Source organism: Clytia hemisphaerica, unplaced genomic scaffold (genome assembly GCF_902728285.1).
Source record: "Clytia hemisphaerica strain Z4C2 unplaced genomic scaffold, Clytia hemisphaerica genome assembly, whole genome shotgun sequence".
NCBI classification, from domain to species: Eukaryota; Metazoa; Cnidaria; class Hydrozoa; order Leptothecata; family Clytiidae; genus Clytia; species Clytia hemisphaerica.
In genome coordinates, this window is record NW_027104115.1 from 240,464 (window position 1) to 257,999 (window position 17,536).

Consider the following 17,536-nt stretch of genomic DNA (forward strand, 5'->3'; position numbering starts at 1 on the left):
TCCTTAATTCTAAAATGAAAATGAGACTTCCAAAAATTCGTGGTACAAAAACTTTGATTGAATCATGAAAGCAAAGTAGGAAACTATTGACATTACGCATTATAAAGTTTACAATTTCTGTCAAGTTTTGAATTGCCAACGAGTGTTAAGTCCTAGAAGATTCTTGTTAAGTGACAAGAGTATTCATGATATGCACCATTGCAATGTCTTCTGACCTTACATCACGGACCCAACAACTGATTTGCGGTAAGTAACGTAAAATCAGTCAATAGGGTCTAGGAAGACATTGCAATGGTGCATATCATGAATTACGATGAAAATTATTCTAAACAGTAAACTAACTTTAGAGTGTCTTGGATGAGCGAATTACCACGGGACACCGAGATGAAATGAAAGAAAGCTTTGACAGCAGGAACTGTATAATTATGCACTGTCGCATCCAACGGCTACAATATAGCAAAAAAAATAATTTTTCCGACGTATTAATTCTACCTCAATTTAATCTGCAGCGGGGACAAAAAACTGTTGATAGAATTCGAATTAGATAGTGGCCTTGTTTAATGATAACCTCCAGGGGGAAAATTATCAAAAAAAAACAAAAAAACAAAGAAGATCTTTTTTGTCTCCGCTGCAGATTATATTGAGACAAACTTTGATGAAACAATATTTTATCCAGGAGCAAACGACCCCAGAGATGCCATGACCGATCTAAGCCAAAATCTTTCGTGTTTTCTTTGTCTCGATGATTTAAAAATACAGTTTACAAGAAAAAACAAGATTTAATTATAGTAATTCAAGTTTTGTTTTTTCTTGTACACTGTATGAAGCTCTGGTCCTGATCATCGAGCATTCTTTGATAGAATCATCTATCACTTATTGATATTAATTTAAAAATAGCCAAAATGTCGGATTGAAATCCATACGGAATTGAGAGTAATCAAGCGTTCAAAATGGGAGTTTCATGTTAGATGGAAAATTGATTTCAGTCAACTAAGCGAGAATCTCTCAGCTACTTCAATGTTTACTGTGCCACATTTTAACCTCGATGGGATGGAAGAAGTTTGAGCAGTGGTTACTAAAATCAGTTCCAAAATAATTGGCACAAAAGGGAAATTCCCCACGAAATTTTATAACCACAAACAATTTGTAAGTGCTCCAAATTAGGTTGGAAAGGTAGAATTTTAACTCTGAGTTTTAATGCTAGACTTAAGATCCGAGGATCCAAAAGTTCAAAAGTTCAAAAATTGTCTGTTAGGGCTTGAAATCATAGAAACTAATAAATTACCTGAGGTTTTCTTGGTGATTCAGGAGAACTGGAAACGACTGGCATAGGAGGTGCAATGGGCGTGTCGCTATTCTTGTAATACAAAACACTCTCATAATTCATCAAAGCCCACGAATGCCATGCCTTAAATAAATAATGGATATAATCGAATATATTTGAATCAGTATTGGAATTTCCGTTATTACATTTCACTTTTACGGATATGACTATAACGAGGTATTAAAGCCTAAGATTCATAACATAATCAAATTTATCCTGACTGAAGCCAGAGGGGTGTAAAGAGATAGAAAAACAGCTTGTTGAAGACAATGGCAATACGGCTCGTCATACACCAGGGCCTTTGTCCTTAAAGGGAGTTTGTTTCGGCTAGTGGGTTTCTTTTGTTGCTGATCAAATAAATCTGTATAATTAGCACGATGTGACGAGACTATTTTGTTTTGAGTCTAATTAATACGTAAACTTTAGGGGCTTATATTTTGGGAACACCTCGTTCAGACAAAAAGATACCTATATTTTCTTGCTAAGAATATTCTAGCGATTCAAATAATATAACGGCATCACGACGGCATAATTAGATAAAAAGTTAAAGTGCTGGAAAATAAGAAATTAAATCTGTTTTTAATGAATTTTCTTTCGTGATGAGAATTTTTCAGACTACAAGTCAGTGTAAAATTTGTTACTGGATACCGAAAGTTTAAGAGTAATGGATCAAAAACATTGTATACCAATCCACTTGCAAAGAATTGAGGTCGTTTGCCGTACGAATGGCCACCCTTCAAATCATTTCAACATTCTGCCGGCGACGACATGCGACTGAAAGTTATTTTTGTAGGAAATCTTTCACGCTCAAAACGATCGGTCAGGTTCGGTCTCGTGTTTTCGAGAAATTTCCTTGAACCACCTCATTTTTGCCATTTCACTGAATGCATTTTCTGAACCAGGCTCAAAATTAAAGATTTTCCTAGCACAGAAGCAGCTAGATAAGTAATCCCGCAAAAAAATCATAACAAAGATTTTTTACAGCGCGGGAAAGCTAGCTACACCGTACACTCATAACCTAAAGATTTTTTAGCGCAGAAAAAGCTAAGTTTGTGGCGCGCACCACGGAAACATCGCATACAACCCCTGGTAAAATAATATCGAGATGAACGAGAAGAAAAATCAGTTCCGATCAGAAAACTAGATTTCACTTGATTCCCTTTCTTTGTATTTTTTATTTACCAAAAGGGTTGGGGTGGTTCAGCTGAACTGAGCCCCCTCAGATCTGCCGCTGAATAGAGTGAACTTAATTAAACTCCTCCGGTAATCGATTACCATATAGCAATAGTTTGAAAAAAGTGCAAGTGATGCAATTTATGAAAAGGGCTAAATTAAAACCGTATTTTAAAACTTCCTCATTAAGGTTTTCGATTACTCCTCATGAAGTTTCAATTGAAAAATAGACAGTAACTCCAACTTTTAACATTTTTTCTCGATTGTGCCTTGCAAGACCTGTGAGGTCTCCATTCTGAGCGTAGACCACGCAAATGGCCCAAGTCACATTGGCCAAACTTCAACCGAAAACACGTCAACAACTTAGGTGCGGGTACAATCCACGGACCTCTTTAATCGGCGAGATCGTAATTTGGGGCCAGTCGAACGGAAGAAGCGCAGTAGACTCCCATGGGCGGTTTAATCATAAAAATGTGGCGCCACAACCGGGTCAATGAAAAACTGGAGATGTGTTTGTGCCAGTCAACGGATCGTTTTGCGCTAGAGGTATAACATTCAAAAATTACCAGCTTTCGTCTCTTAAGCTAAAGCGGAACAAAAATTTCAAGACATTTTTTATGAATGAGCCCTGTATTCCTCAAGGAAAATGAACGAGCCCTGTATTTCTCAAGGAAATTGAATGAGCCCTGTATTCCTCAAGGAAAATGAATGGAACCTGTATTCCTCAAGTTAAAATTAATGAACCCTGTATTCCTCAAGGAAAACGAGTGAGCCCTGTATTCCTCAAGGAAAATGCATGAGCCCTGTATTCCTGAAAATGAATGAGCCCTGTATTCCTCAAGGAAAATGAACGAGCCCTGTATTTCTCAAGGAAATTGAATGAGCCCTGTATTCCTCAAGGAAAATGAATGGACCCTGTATTCCTCAAGGTAAAATTAATGAACCCTGTATTTCTCAAGGAAAACGAGTGAGCCCTGTATTCCTCAAGGAAAATGAATGAGCCCTGTATTCCTGAAGATGAATGAGCCCTGTATTCCTCAAGGAAAATGAACGAGCCCTGTATTTCTCAAGGAAAATGAATGAGCCCTGTATTCCTCAAGGAAAATGCATGAGCCCTGTATTCCTGAAAATGAATGAGCCCTGTATTCCTCAATGAAAATGAACGAGCCCTGTATTTCTCAAGGAAAATGAACGAGCCCTGTATTTCTCAAGGAAAATGAACGATCCCTGTATTTCTCAAGGAAAATGAATGAGCCCTGTATTCCTCAAGGAAAATTAATGATCCCTGTATTTCTCAAGGAAAATGAATGAGCCTTGTATTCCTCAAGGAAAATGCATGAGCCCTGTATTCCTGAAAATGAATGAGCCCTGTATTCCCCAAGGAAAATGAACGAGCCCTGTATTTCTCAAGGAAATTGAATGAGCCCTGTATTCCTCAAGGAAAACGAATGGACCCTATATTCCTCAAGGTAAAATTAATGAACCCTGTATTCCTCAAGGAAAACGAGTGAGCCCTGTATTCCTCAAGGAAAATGCATGAGCCCTGTATTCCTGAAAATGAATGAGCCCTGTATTCCTCAAGGAAAATGAACGAGCCCTGTATTTCTCAAGGAAAATGAATGAGCCCTGTATTCCTCAAGGAAAATGCATGAGCCCTGTATTCCTGAAAATGAATGAGCCCTGTATTCCTCAAGGAAAATGCATGAGTCCTGTATTCCTCAAGGAAAATGAATGGACCCTGTATTCCTCAAGGAAAATGAATGAGCCCTGTATTTCTCAAGGAAAATGAATGAGTCCTGTATTCCTCAAGGAAAATGAATGGACCCTGTATTCCTCAAGGATAATGAATGGACCCTGTATTCCTCAAGGAAAATGAATGAGCCCTGTATTTCTCAAGGAAAATGAATGAGTCCTGTATTCCTCAAGGAAAATGAATGGACCCTGTATTCCTCAAGGTAAAATTAGGTTAGGGGAATTACAGCAGCCAGGGACTTGATTGAATTGATGGAAAGGTGTCCAGTTGTAAAACTTAATATCAATTGGCCAAAGGATAGACTAAAGTGAAACAGGGCCAAAATTGAAGGTTCTTGAATCACTCGTTGATCAAAAATGGCCAAAAAACGGTCAAATCTCAAAAAGTGGATTTTTGTCAAAATTTAGCATTTTTTGACATTTTGGCTTAAAATTTCGCTGGAAAGACTCACTTTTGATGTCCTTTGCTTTGGATCTTTTTCCAAAAGGCGACCGAGGAGATAAAGACATTCTAAAGTGAAAATGAAACAAAATGTATTTTTGTATTGACTCTAAATTCTTGATATTCATAACGCAATCTTTTACACGGAAAAACTCGAAATTCCGAAAGGTTTTGTTTAGAATCCCAAAGATGTTGACAAAAGCTTTATTTTCTTGTTGACTAGATATCACCTAAGAACGCCGTGGTCCACGCTTAGAGGCGTTTCAATCGGCGTATACTTGTATACGTATAATTGTGGTTGACGTTTTTATTGTGTGGCCTTACAGAGTCAAGGTGAGCCTCGAAAGAAAGAAAAATAATTGTTTGTGTTTACCTTAGGACAACGAAATTTCAGATGGCAGTCTCTCGGCAAAACTTTTTTTCTCGATTAATTTGCTCACTATTCTCCATTCAAATGCTGGATATGGTCGCTTACCAGTCAGCACCTCAAACAGGATGATGCCGCTAAAAAAAAGTATAAAATTTTAATAAGATACTAATGAACAAAATAATGAAATTGAACTGATGATATACCAGATTATATTGCTGTATTGCAACAAATTACCTGCGAGTTCATCAATTTTGACCCTCCAAAAAAGAACGAAATTGTATCTACCCTCAAATCTTTAAAGAATGGTAAATCCTCAAACGCTCTTCCTGTATAATTCTTCAAGTATGCAGCCAAACGCGCTATTATCAGAGCTCGAATTAATACTTCTTTAAAAATGGACGACGAAATCTATACCATCATCATGGGGTCATTCAAAGCTTATTGCCTTATGGAAAGGAGAAGCTAAAGGAAGTGCGAAAGACCCATCATCGTACAGAGGTTTACAAGTAGGATCAAGTCTTTGTAAAGTTATGGTGATAATAACTTGAATAGACTTAAAGACTGGTATGACGAATAACTGCTTGACCAGCAGCAAGGATTTAAACGTGGTAGAGGAACCGCAGACGGCATATATGTGACAAAAAGACTTCAACAAATCTCGGACAAAACACAAAAGCCAGTATATCTCCTATTCGTCGATTTGAGCTCCGCGTTCGACCACGTTGTGCGAAATTGGCTTTTCGAATCCATCTACCAGAGATTTCCTGAGCAAGTCGAGTCTACCCTAATAAATCTACTCGAATCATTGTATCATAAAACAACAACATCATTAGCACAAACTCCAGATGATGTTTTCAAGCTTCTACTGCTAATTCTCAATGAAACATTTGTTCGTTTTCACCTGCAAATAAACGCCAAGAAAACCAAAAATTTCAAGTCTCAAAACCAAGATGAGTATATCCTCAATCTATCGTCACGCTTTATGATCAAGTCATCGAAAATGTTGAAGTGTTCAGATATCTTGGAGACGACATACACTTCAATTAACCTTCAACAGGAGATGCCTACATTAATATGCTTCGTAAGATGGTGAGAGGCGGCTTTGAAAGAAATATCGATGAAAACAATGAGCAAACTTTCCACTTCCTCATGTCAAGTGAAGATGTTTTACGCGTCTGTAAGACTGAAGACATCCTTCAATACGTCAAACGACAGCAGCAAAACTATCTTGGCCATATTGCAATACAAAAGAACACCAGCATTGTCAAAAGACTGCTTTTCAACGACAACGCTAACAAGAAAAGAGGCCGACCAATCAAAACACTCGAAGATCACGTGCTTGATGGTCGGTGAGCAGACGAGTTCTACAAAGAGGTCTTGAAGAAAAAGAAGGATATGGTTGGCCTTCGCCCTAACCACTCAATGTTGGCACCTGCGAACACGAGCTAAAGAAGAAGTAAGAAGTAAGTAATAAAATTACTATTTATAGGAACCAGTAAATTTTGGTTCAAACTCTTCTTATTCACTTAGAAAGGCATTTTTTTAATTGTTCTTAGGCTTTTGTTAAAATGAAACTTCATGTTCTTATAAAACGGTCCACTGAGAAGAAATGGCACAAAAAAGAACTAGAATTGTCAAATTTGAAATAAACTTACAGACTCCAATTGTCTGACTTAGTGCCATCATAGCGGATGCAGTCTCCAAGATAACCTCGAATCATTTCAGGTGCCATGTAAGACGCTGTTTCACAGTAGGTACTCAAAAGGCCATCAAAGCTATCTTTAAAGAATTCGGAGACTCCAAAGTCTAAAAGTAAAGGAAAAATATTTACAAAAAAAGAATTCTGCAAAATGTCAAATTAAAAAAACGTTCGTTTATAAAAGGATATTGCATTCAGTCAAATTTTCTTGAAATTTCATAGACTGTTATAGTTGGGTAAACTGGTGGGTTTAGCTCTCGAAAAGTTGTGTGATAAAGTGCACAGATATTTTATTTGGTATAAAAAATCTTACCAGCTATTTTCAATTCGCTAATTTTTGTCAACAAAGATGTTTTCCATCTTTAAATCAAAAAATTATTAAATTAAATTAAATGAAAAATGAAAAAAAGGAATATTAACATCAAAATCGACCGTAGCAGAATCTGATAGGCGGAATCCTAACGAGTGAGATAAATCAAATGGCTGTCTAAGTCCTGAATTAAGAGTGATAAGGCCGGTCTCCACTTCCGCGCGCTGCCATAACACCTTTTGGCTTAAATCCTTTTTGCTTGGAAAAAAAATTACATAAAAATGTCATAAAAATGTAGCGCGCGCTCGAAAAAAAAGTTGAACACATTTCAACTTTTTTCAACCAGTTTCAACCGTTATGTCACAGATCGCGCCAATGGAGCTGCTTCATTATTCTTTTGACCGATGAGGTGGAAGCTTTGCTAGAAAAAGTGCGATCGAAGCGTGCGCAAGTGGAGACCGGCCTATGCATGGCTCTCATACGCATTGATAAGTGCGATTAGAAAAAACTATCGATATTGATACTTGCTAACTTGTATATTTATGATTATCGTCCACCTCTAAGCAAAACGCACTGTCGAATATTTTTAGATATCCGATAGTAACATATCTCTTTTGTAGCAGCGAGCATAAAGAAAATAGTTTTTTGATATATTTATTTAAATATACAAAAACAGATAAAAGCAAACTTCTTTTTAACAAAAGAGAAAGAAAGGAAATTTGACATCCTTAATAAGATAGTAAAACGTTCGAAAATGTCATACAAAGAGAGAAAGGCTGAATGAAGTAGGGAAAATGAAAATGATTTTCTGCTAATTGGTGAACGATAAACCATATATTCAACGTGAAAAATCGGATATCGAAATTATTCAGTCTCGCTTCAATGATATTCGACTCAGCTTCGCTTCGTCGAATATCATCAAGTTCGACTGAATAATTTTCGATATCCGATTTTTCTTGTCGAATATCTGCTTATTATCCACAATCATTTGTTGAACGGTGAAAAAGAATGCTGCTATTATATTTTGATTTTTGTCCGGTATATCGGCGCAATCATTTAAATATTTTTAACTTTATTACAACCTACCGATGACAGATTCCGAGTAGGTGACATTCGTTGACACCTTTGACGATAATTTGGAACAATTCCTTTGCTTTTTGCTCCTCAACGAATGGAGCAGGTGATAAGTAATGGCTTAAATCACCATTTTTACAATATTCCATTACTACAGGAATTCTTTTTTCCGTCGAATTTGGTGTAAACTTCAACCTGGAATCATGAATTAATATAAAGTGTGATTTTCAAGATAGCCAATCTAACGGAACAAACTAACGGCTTCGGCGTATGTTCAGCGCTGTCAAGCCGTGGGAGGTGCCGAAATACAAAGTGCGAAAAAAGACGTTTCTTATTACTTATCACTAATTTCATGCTCGCGTAATTTTCACAAAGATATTTACTTTTAATACCAGGCGCCAAAATAAAAATTTCCTGAAATTGCCTCTCCAGTTTGTCCAAAATTTAGCCGACCCACCACTACTGTTGATAGTCCCATGTTTTTTTATAGCTGGGGATTTGAATTCCATTGTTTTCTAGCCAAAACAATTCAATGGAGATGGAGAATAGCACAATATTTTGCAATGAGGAATCGCTCATCTGATTATTTTCAGCGGGGACAAAAATCAGAGCGTAATTTTCCACAGGGGGCGATATTTTGGCCAATTTTTCCAGTAGGAAGGGTTCCCAGTGGGTCTGATAGAAAGGGGTGTAATTTAGTTTTCGAAGGCAAGGTCGTGCTCCCCAATGGTTTAAAGTCAAACTTGTTTGATGGTGAAAACACAACAAAACACATCACAGCTGGCACATAACGTTGTTTCAACATTCATCTGACGTTATATGGACGTTGCGAACGTTAGATGAACGTTGAAAGAGCGTTGTGTGCCAGCTGGGATACAGAAGAAGACGTATCAAGAAAGATAAGTGATATTAATATTGATGAAACTTAGCTCAGAAGTTTGACTTTTAAAAAACTCTCTTAAAGGAATTATACGGTGTTATATACACCCGACTTGTCTGAAACTGATTTCAGCAAAATTTTAATAAAAGATTCCTTTCAAATTTGTAAATAAAAGGAAGAGAAAAAATCTTGCTCCACATTTTTCTTTATTCATTACAAAAGATTCAATCTGCTGAATCAACATACATTATAACTATGTAAAAGTTCAATGGCTTTAACAGTGATATAAAACTCTCTTGACAGAAGATAGGGCGTACTACAGCGTACTCGCAAGCTCGATCGTTTCTTCACCTCGGGCAATATTTCTCAGTACAGCCCTCACTAACCGGTCATTATTGTATTAGAGTTGCCTGTCGTTAAGAAAATTCATTGTGATATTGGTCAACACAACAACCTCGTAAGCTCAGTCGTTTCTTCACCTCGGACAATATTTCTCAGTACAGCCCTCACAGACCGGTCATTATCGTATCTATAATGGGGCTCCCCCAGGGGCTGGCGTGACGCGTGAATGACCCTTTCTTCTGTCGTGAATACGTGAATTGGACTTTTTCAACGCGTGAATACGTGAATTGAGATATCCGCGTGAACGTGAAAATAAGATTTTACCAGCGTGAATTCGTGAATCGAGATTTTGAGCGTGAACGTGAAAAGCAAATTATTGTCTAAAACAAAACTGAATAAACCTAAATATGTAAAATTTTCTTGCTCGCTTCGCTCGCATAATCCTTCATATCATATTGACCTATTGCAATTGTAAAGTTATTCAAAATAATCAAAAATTGAAACAGAAACAAATATTTTTTTCCTTATTTTTCTAAGGGCGCATTTTGTGATGCAAATATTGCATCCAGCAAGAGTGTTTTGAGCCAAAACAAAAAAGTTTAAATGAGAAAATTTTCTTCGTCGGCGCTAATGATGGTCATCTTTCTGTAATCGCTTATATTGTTACTAAATGCAGTACACAAAATGATACCGCATGAACTTGGAGACAGCGAAGGGTATTTGATTCTTCGATAATTTACAAAAGTAGGTAGATAGTTCTAAAAAATGTTAAATGATTGCATCATCGAACATTCAGAAAAAAACTCTTGTGACGCCGCACCGTGTAAGGCAGGTACGTCACTCGCCGTACCAGATTTGTACCAGTAAATGGTCAGTGTTGAAAATAATCAAAGATTCTGAATGAATTGTTTGACCAAACAAGGCATATTAAGGTAACAATGTAACAATAGTGCAATAATAACAATAATAATAATAATAATAATAATAACAATAATAATAACAATATCGATAGGTACTATATGTCAAAAATCCGGTACCGATTGCTTGAAACCAGGTACCATTTGCGATTATAGGTACTGTTTGCGCGGTACTAGGTACTATTTGCTTCATTGTAGGTACCATTCACGTCGATGTAGGTACGATTTGCAAAATTTAATTGTCATTCAAAATTGCAGATTTTTTGCAGAAATCGCATGTGCAGAATCAGCTGAACAGATCAGAGGACATGGCCCTTGTGCCTGGGTGACCTCGTGTGGTTATAGTGGTGTTGTTTTACCAAGGTACAAGGTACTAAATTGGTAGGATATGCTGGTGGTAAACAAGGTCAATTGAAGTGTTTATACCCTCTCTGTACAGTAAGTTCTTATTTTAAACTGACACTGAAAGTGCCTTACCCTTATCATGAAACATATAGCATATTATATAGCAATAATTTTTCAAGCATCTCAAATAAAATAAATGTTCTGGGTTCTGGCAATGAATTTTGAGTCAATTATCAAGTCTAACAAAAGCTTGCCATGTAAAGGAGGCAGCAGTAAATTATTGGATGACAAAACTCCTAAGAGAATATGAAAACAGCAATATCTAATCTGTTGGAAGTTGGACTATGCATTGTAATATTTTTGGTTTTTATTTTGCTGCTGGCTGCTGGCTGTTTTTTGACCAAAAAAGGGAAACTACCAAGGTCAGTGATTTTTGTATTTACTACATGCATGGAATTTTTTGTATTTTTATTGTTAATTTACCTCTTTATTAATTGTGTGCTACAGTCTTCCAGTCTTCCATTATTTATGACCCTGCTGGCGCATCGTTTTGACCGGTGTCAAAAAGTATCCTTTTGCTAAATCGGACGTGGTAATTCCGGTGTTTAATGTCGAGAGCTCTACTCTAGGCACCGGACATGCGTCGGGAAAAAATTAATGTGCACCGGGCGGGACACGCACATCGGACTTGGGACTTCCGTAAGTCCGGTGTTGGGGTTGTCGGGTCGTAAAAAATTTTCTTACATTGATCATTTGTGTTCTTTGTGTCAAGTGGAAGCTTTTCCAAGCAAAAAAAAATTCGCATTTGTTTCATTCTGGGTCAACAGTGAAAGAATGCTATTGTAAATAGCGGCAATATCGAATGCATAATTACGATGCGTTTCACTTTTGTTTTCTTGTTTGATTTACATTTCTGACATAATTTACCGTGAGTGGTCCTAAATCCGACAGCCCTGCCTAAATCCGACGTGGTCTTTCAAAGATAAAAACTAAAATAAAAAAACCTTTTGCTGTGACGCAACAAAAATACCAAAGTGTCAACTAAACTGAGAAAATTGATACAGTAAAAGTTGAACCAAATAATTAACACTAATTGCTTCTTATACGAAACATAATTTTTTATTGCAATATGTCCAACAATAAAAAGTAATTACTTTTACAACTCACACTTTTTAATTACATTATTGACGTTTTGACATTATCAATTATATATAGCCATCTGTTAGATGTTTTGAATTTGTTTTGAGAATTTTTGCAATAGTTTATCGTTCAACTTGGAGAGGGAGTGTTTGTAAACATAGAATTTCTTTTCATAACAGTTATTTGGGGGGTCGGAATTAGGCAGGGCTGTCGGATTTAGGACCATTCACGGTATGCGGCCATTATTGACGTAACTAAAAGTTCGCAAGATGGTAGACTTTTGCATTTTTACCACGGTTTCAAGTATTTAGGTAAGAAATAAATGGATTCTGTTTCCAGGGGGTTCTCTCTTCATAAACTAGCATCAATAGTTACTTTTCCACAAAATTTCACTTTCCAGAGGGGTCTACTCCCTGATTTCCATTTCAGGAGATAATTTGTTATTCAAAATTTCCAGGGGAATAGTGAAAAAATTCATCAATACCCCTGTATAATTTTTTTGGAATAAATAGCCCATTCCCATTTACAAATAAATACATCCATCAAATAATTGCGATTCGATTGTCGAACGCAATAAATATTACACAGGATTAGCTGTTGGATTTACGTTCGATTGATTTGATTACATTCAATTTTATTTGATTACGTTCCATTAATTCACTCTCGTACGGTACTTTTAAGCGCTTGGCCACCCACGCTAAAAAAGCTCTGAAGGGGTGATCCAATTTAATTTTAATCGCAATCAAAAAACTTATCGAACATAATCATAATCAAAAAAACTTATCAAACATAATCGTAATCAAACATAATCAAAGATCAATTGAATGTGTAATAGACAATCAATTGAGCCAATCGAACATGGTTGACTCTCAATGGAACCAATTGAACCTTCCTGGAACTCAATCAAACACAATTAATATTATATATATTGAATATAATATACTCAAGAATCGGCCGTTCAATTGCGATTCGATTGCGTTCAATCAAATTGCAATTATTCGATTGCTTTTGATTACGTTCGATTGGTTTGATTGCAATTTTTGTTCCAAGTTGTTTGATTGACAGCGTCTGGATATATCTGACCAATTTCACTGTGGGAGATCAAAATGGACAACAGATACCTTAAGGGAACTTATTTTGGTGGGAACTAATTTTTGGCGAGCAACGAAAATCCTGAAATTTTTAAAATTTGACGGGAACTTATTTTGGCGAATTACAGTGTAAATCTGTTCTATTTTGAACAAATTTGATTAATTTCGAGGGTTGTTTGGTTGTTTAGGCAAGAATACGGGAGGGGAACTTATTTTGGCAAGTGAGCAAAATATTTAATTTTGACGGGAACTAATTTTGGTGAATTTTATCTAAATTTGCCAAATCTGCCAAAATTAGTTCCCGCCAAAATAAGTTCCCTTAAAGGTACATTGTGGCGACCCTTTGCGGTGTGGCCCATTGCTAGGGTTGTTCGTTACGTGAAAAAGTTCACATGAACAGACACGGTTTTTTCTTGAGCTTCCATGGGAAAAATGGGTTTTTGTGTATCTTTTTTGAAACCTCTGGTGACAGGTTAGAACTTTTTAGAATTAGTTCCTGCCAAAATTAGTTCCCTTATAAGGTAAGTCAAATTTTTCCCCTAAAAATATACATCTAGATCTAGAAAATAACATTACAGCACATGATTTTTTTAGGATGACAATGGCAACAGTGAAGACCACATTGATTAAGGATGATGGGTGATTTATGAAGATAAAAAAGACATTGTTCTTCTGAAAATGTTGTGAATTTGGAGATTTCAAATAAACGTGGAAAACTTTTGTTATTAATTCAGAGATTTTACTCAATGTGCGTTATAAAACATTAAAACTTTTGTTATAATTTTCAGGAGATTTTCTTCAATGTGTGTATGAAATTTGGAAAACTTTTTTTATTAATTCAGAGATTTTCTTTGGCCTTTGTTTAAAATGTAGAAAACTTTTTTGGTAAATTTGAGATTTTTTTCAACGTACGTTTAAAATATGGAAGTTTTTGTGTGAATTTTGACATTTTTTCCACATGTGTTCAAAAAATGTAGAAAACTTTTTTTGTCAATCAAAAATGTTTTCTTTTCATTTGATTTCCCATGCATGAAAACTTTTTTTTCAACATTTATTTATTTTGAAATTATGATTGTTTTCAAGTATGCAACATTATTTTGCTTTTGCAGCATGCTTTTGGAAATTATAAATGTCTTTTGTTAGGGGAATTTTTCCTATCCACAATTTTTTGGATAATGAAATATATTCTATATGAGATTTTTTTTTTTGCATTCAGTTGGACTATTATGAAATTGATTCCCTGTTTTGAAAGTTTTTTTTCTATTTGGCATGTATTTCAAAGAAACATCTTTGGGATACTATAATTTTTGATCTTTTTCCAATATTTTATAATATGAAAGTATGCAAAATATTTCATCGCTTTTTGAAAATATAAATTTCCTTTGGTTTTCTTATTGTAAAATATTTTCCTTTGTGTCATTTTTTCATTGTAGATAATTGCCCTTTTTGGCTATAATGTGTTTGACAATCAGCACTTAAAATGAAAATGATTTATCATCCAACAACACTCAACTTCATCCCCCTAGAAATAATTGGAATCTTTTATTGGAGTCTGAGAGTTGGAAAAAACTTCTTGGGCTTTGTTCCGATTTCACCATCATTCTCCATTTTTACATTATTTTGAAAATGATAAATAAATGAGTTCTGGATTTGATTAATCTTGAAGTTACAGAACCAATCTGAATACAACCATTTTGCACAAAACTTCCAAGAGTCTAATGCTTTTCATTTATTTAGAAAACAAAAGAATTTCAAATCTTATATTTGATCAAGAAATGGCTGATAGTGATTACAAAAAAGTGTGTTCCATCTTTTGGAAACTTACAAATCATAGATCACCAAGAAGATACAGTTGATCAAGAAATTATTCAAGAAACACACAATGTAAACTTAAATGAAACCAGCCAGAGAAGAGATAATCAAGTCGGTTCCTGCATTGGTTCTAGTGTTGATGAAAACTCAAATATTTTGAATGAAAATATCCAGTCTTACCCACCCTGGGGATATTTTCTCCCATTTGACACAAATAAATTTACCGTATTTGCGCTTAACAATGATGGATAAATCAAATTTGGTCGTAATCCAGATTCAAATTATTTTTTTGATAGCCAAAAACTGTCCTTCACTTTGCTATTAAAAGAGGAAAAGAACAGACTGTCGTTATAAAAAGTACCCTCAAGTATACCCCATTCAGTGGATCTTTAAATTACTGGTGTTGATGAAAGTTTTGGAGTAATGTGAACATTTATAAAGGCGTTCCCCAGTGTGAACCCTCATATGTGTTTTAAAATTGCTCGAATTTATAAATCGTTTATCGCACTGCGAACAAACATGTGTTTTCATTTGTTTATTTTCTTTATCATCATCAGGATGGTGTTGGTGTTTTTATGCATGTCCATTATTTTTTATAGCTTAAACAGCTAGGCTTTATTACCAAAAATATTTGTGGCTGTATGATTTTTTAGGATGCCATTTTTCTTTAGGTTAGCAATATAATTGTTTGGTTTGTCCGCTTTTAAGTAGTGTTAGTTGGCTGACACTTGACAGCAGTGATATTTAAAAACCAGATTATAGCAACATTTTTTGAGGCCAGCGCTAGCCTAAGGAGGCTTCATTAAACCAGCTTTCTGCCTCTATAATTTTTCTACTAATGTTCTCTTTGTCAAGCAAAAAAAAGTCTATTAGTACCTTTAAAAAATAGAATTTTACCAGAAAAAAAAATTTACTCTCCTTCTGTAGAGTGATTCGTTGGTGGAAAGATAGGATTGTCGGTAGGATTGTTTGTGTTTGTATCGTGCTTGATGAATTTGAATTTGGTACCAATCGGTGTTTCCGTCATTCATGCTCGAACGATTGATCTCCAACGATTCTTTGGTTCATCAGGCGAGCGCAACACATTTGTCATGTCCGCCATCTTGACACCTTTGTTGTTTGTTTGTTGTGAGAAGTAAAAAAGTGTGGTATGGTTCGATGCGGCAATTTGGATGTGTCAATCATCGCCTTTCTTATCTCTGCTTTATGGATTTTGTGATGGATTTTCATCAAGTAAGGTGCACTTTCCAAACATTAGAAAGAAACATTGTATGCAGAGGGGTTCTAGGTCCCCCCAGAAAATTTAGCCCCCCCCTAAAAATTAGTTACCCCCTGACATGAAACCTCTCAGCCCCCAGTAGAATAACCTAAGGTAAGAAGGATCAACAGATAAAATAAAGATGAAACAAAGATGCTATTTTACACGAAACGAAGACTTTTTTATAAACTAAGAAGAAACAAATATAAACTATAAATGTAAACTATAAAAACTGTGAAACTTTAAAAATACAAACTATATGAAATGATGTACATTTAGGAAAACCAAGTTCCTCGACTTAAGACACAAACTACATGAAAACTTATTGAATTTAGTATTAGATCATACTAAAACTTACTTTCAAAAAAACTTCACACTTAAGAATGAAAAACCTAAATAGGTCCTTTTACGGAGCTGATTATTAAGTGAAATGTTCTAAAAATCATAGGGATATTAACAAAATTAATTTATGAAATACCCTGGAATAAATTTTGATATAATACATCCATCCTTGCAACAAATAAAATATAGCATTTTAATGTGCAAAGAAAATATGATGATAAACAGAAAGAAAACTAAAGAGCAAGAAGGTGAGTAAAGAACTGAAAACTACAATGATCTTTTGTATTTGAGGGTTTTTTTTATTTAATACAATTTAGTAAAAACACTAGTAAATTTTTAAAAAACGAAAGGAAGAAAAAAAGAAAGTGAAATAAAGGGGGAAATCTGAACACATAGCAATCTTTAATAAATATAACGGCACAGGACAGATGTTTAAAAACTTTCTTGATATAAAAGTTGGACTAAAACAATGAATCTGTGGATTGAAAGCAGAAAAAGATTACTCCCAATTTTATACAAAGCCAGCCCCCAGATCTTTCACATGCAGTTGTAGGTCCCCCCAGCAATATAGGTACCCCCTAAAAATTAAATTTTGCCAGCCCCCAGCCAGAATATTGTAAAAAAAAATTAGGTCCTCCCTAATCTCTGGGGGGGGTTCATACCATGAAGAAAATGTAGGGCACTCCAAGTTCAAGCGATTCGTAATTCCACAAAACAATTGTTAATGGTGTGAATTTTCTATCTGATTGATATTTGGTTCAGGAATAGAAAAGTTGGTAATGAACTTTACTTTGTCCTTCAGTTAGACTAAGAATCCTGGCGCTTTTCCTGGGATCATTCTGCCATTTTTCTTGGGTATAGCGGCTAAGATGTTGATATAATGACCCAGAAAAATGTGACCCACTTTAATTGAAGGAGTGACTACACAGGTTTATTTAAAGCTCATCCAGTGACAACCTTTGCAGCGTCTGGTCGTCCGATTGCTAACAGTGCACCGTATAACTGTTCTTTTGTAGGCTTTCCCCTGTGACATAATCTTCCAGTAATGGTTCTACAGGGTCTTCTGTTGATTCAAGTCTCTTGATAAATGCATATTTGTAGTTTAATATCTATCTTGGCAAGTTGTCATTATCAGTACATGGCAGACTTCAATTTAATTGAAAAGTTAAAGACTCTCACAAAAAGTTTTGTTTCCAAAATAATGTACAAATTTCTGCGCGATCAAACAACCTTCTTTGCTTACACTCAATTCATGGTATTTGCCT

At 35.4% G+C, this 17,536-nt stretch overlaps 1 long non-coding RNA gene across 1 annotated transcript; it reads right to left on the reverse strand.

Moving 5' to 3' along the window:
* Positions 1–350: 350 nt before the first annotated feature.
* On the reverse strand, positions 351–4,812 carry LOC136813473 (uncharacterized). The gene is made up of 3 exons (XR_010847475.1): positions 4,702–4,812; positions 1,286–1,408; positions 351–446 (listed from the first exon to the last, which is right to left on the reverse strand). It is a non-coding gene; the product is annotated as an uncharacterized lncRNA (long non-coding RNA).
* Positions 4,813–17,536: the final 12,724 nt, after the last annotated feature.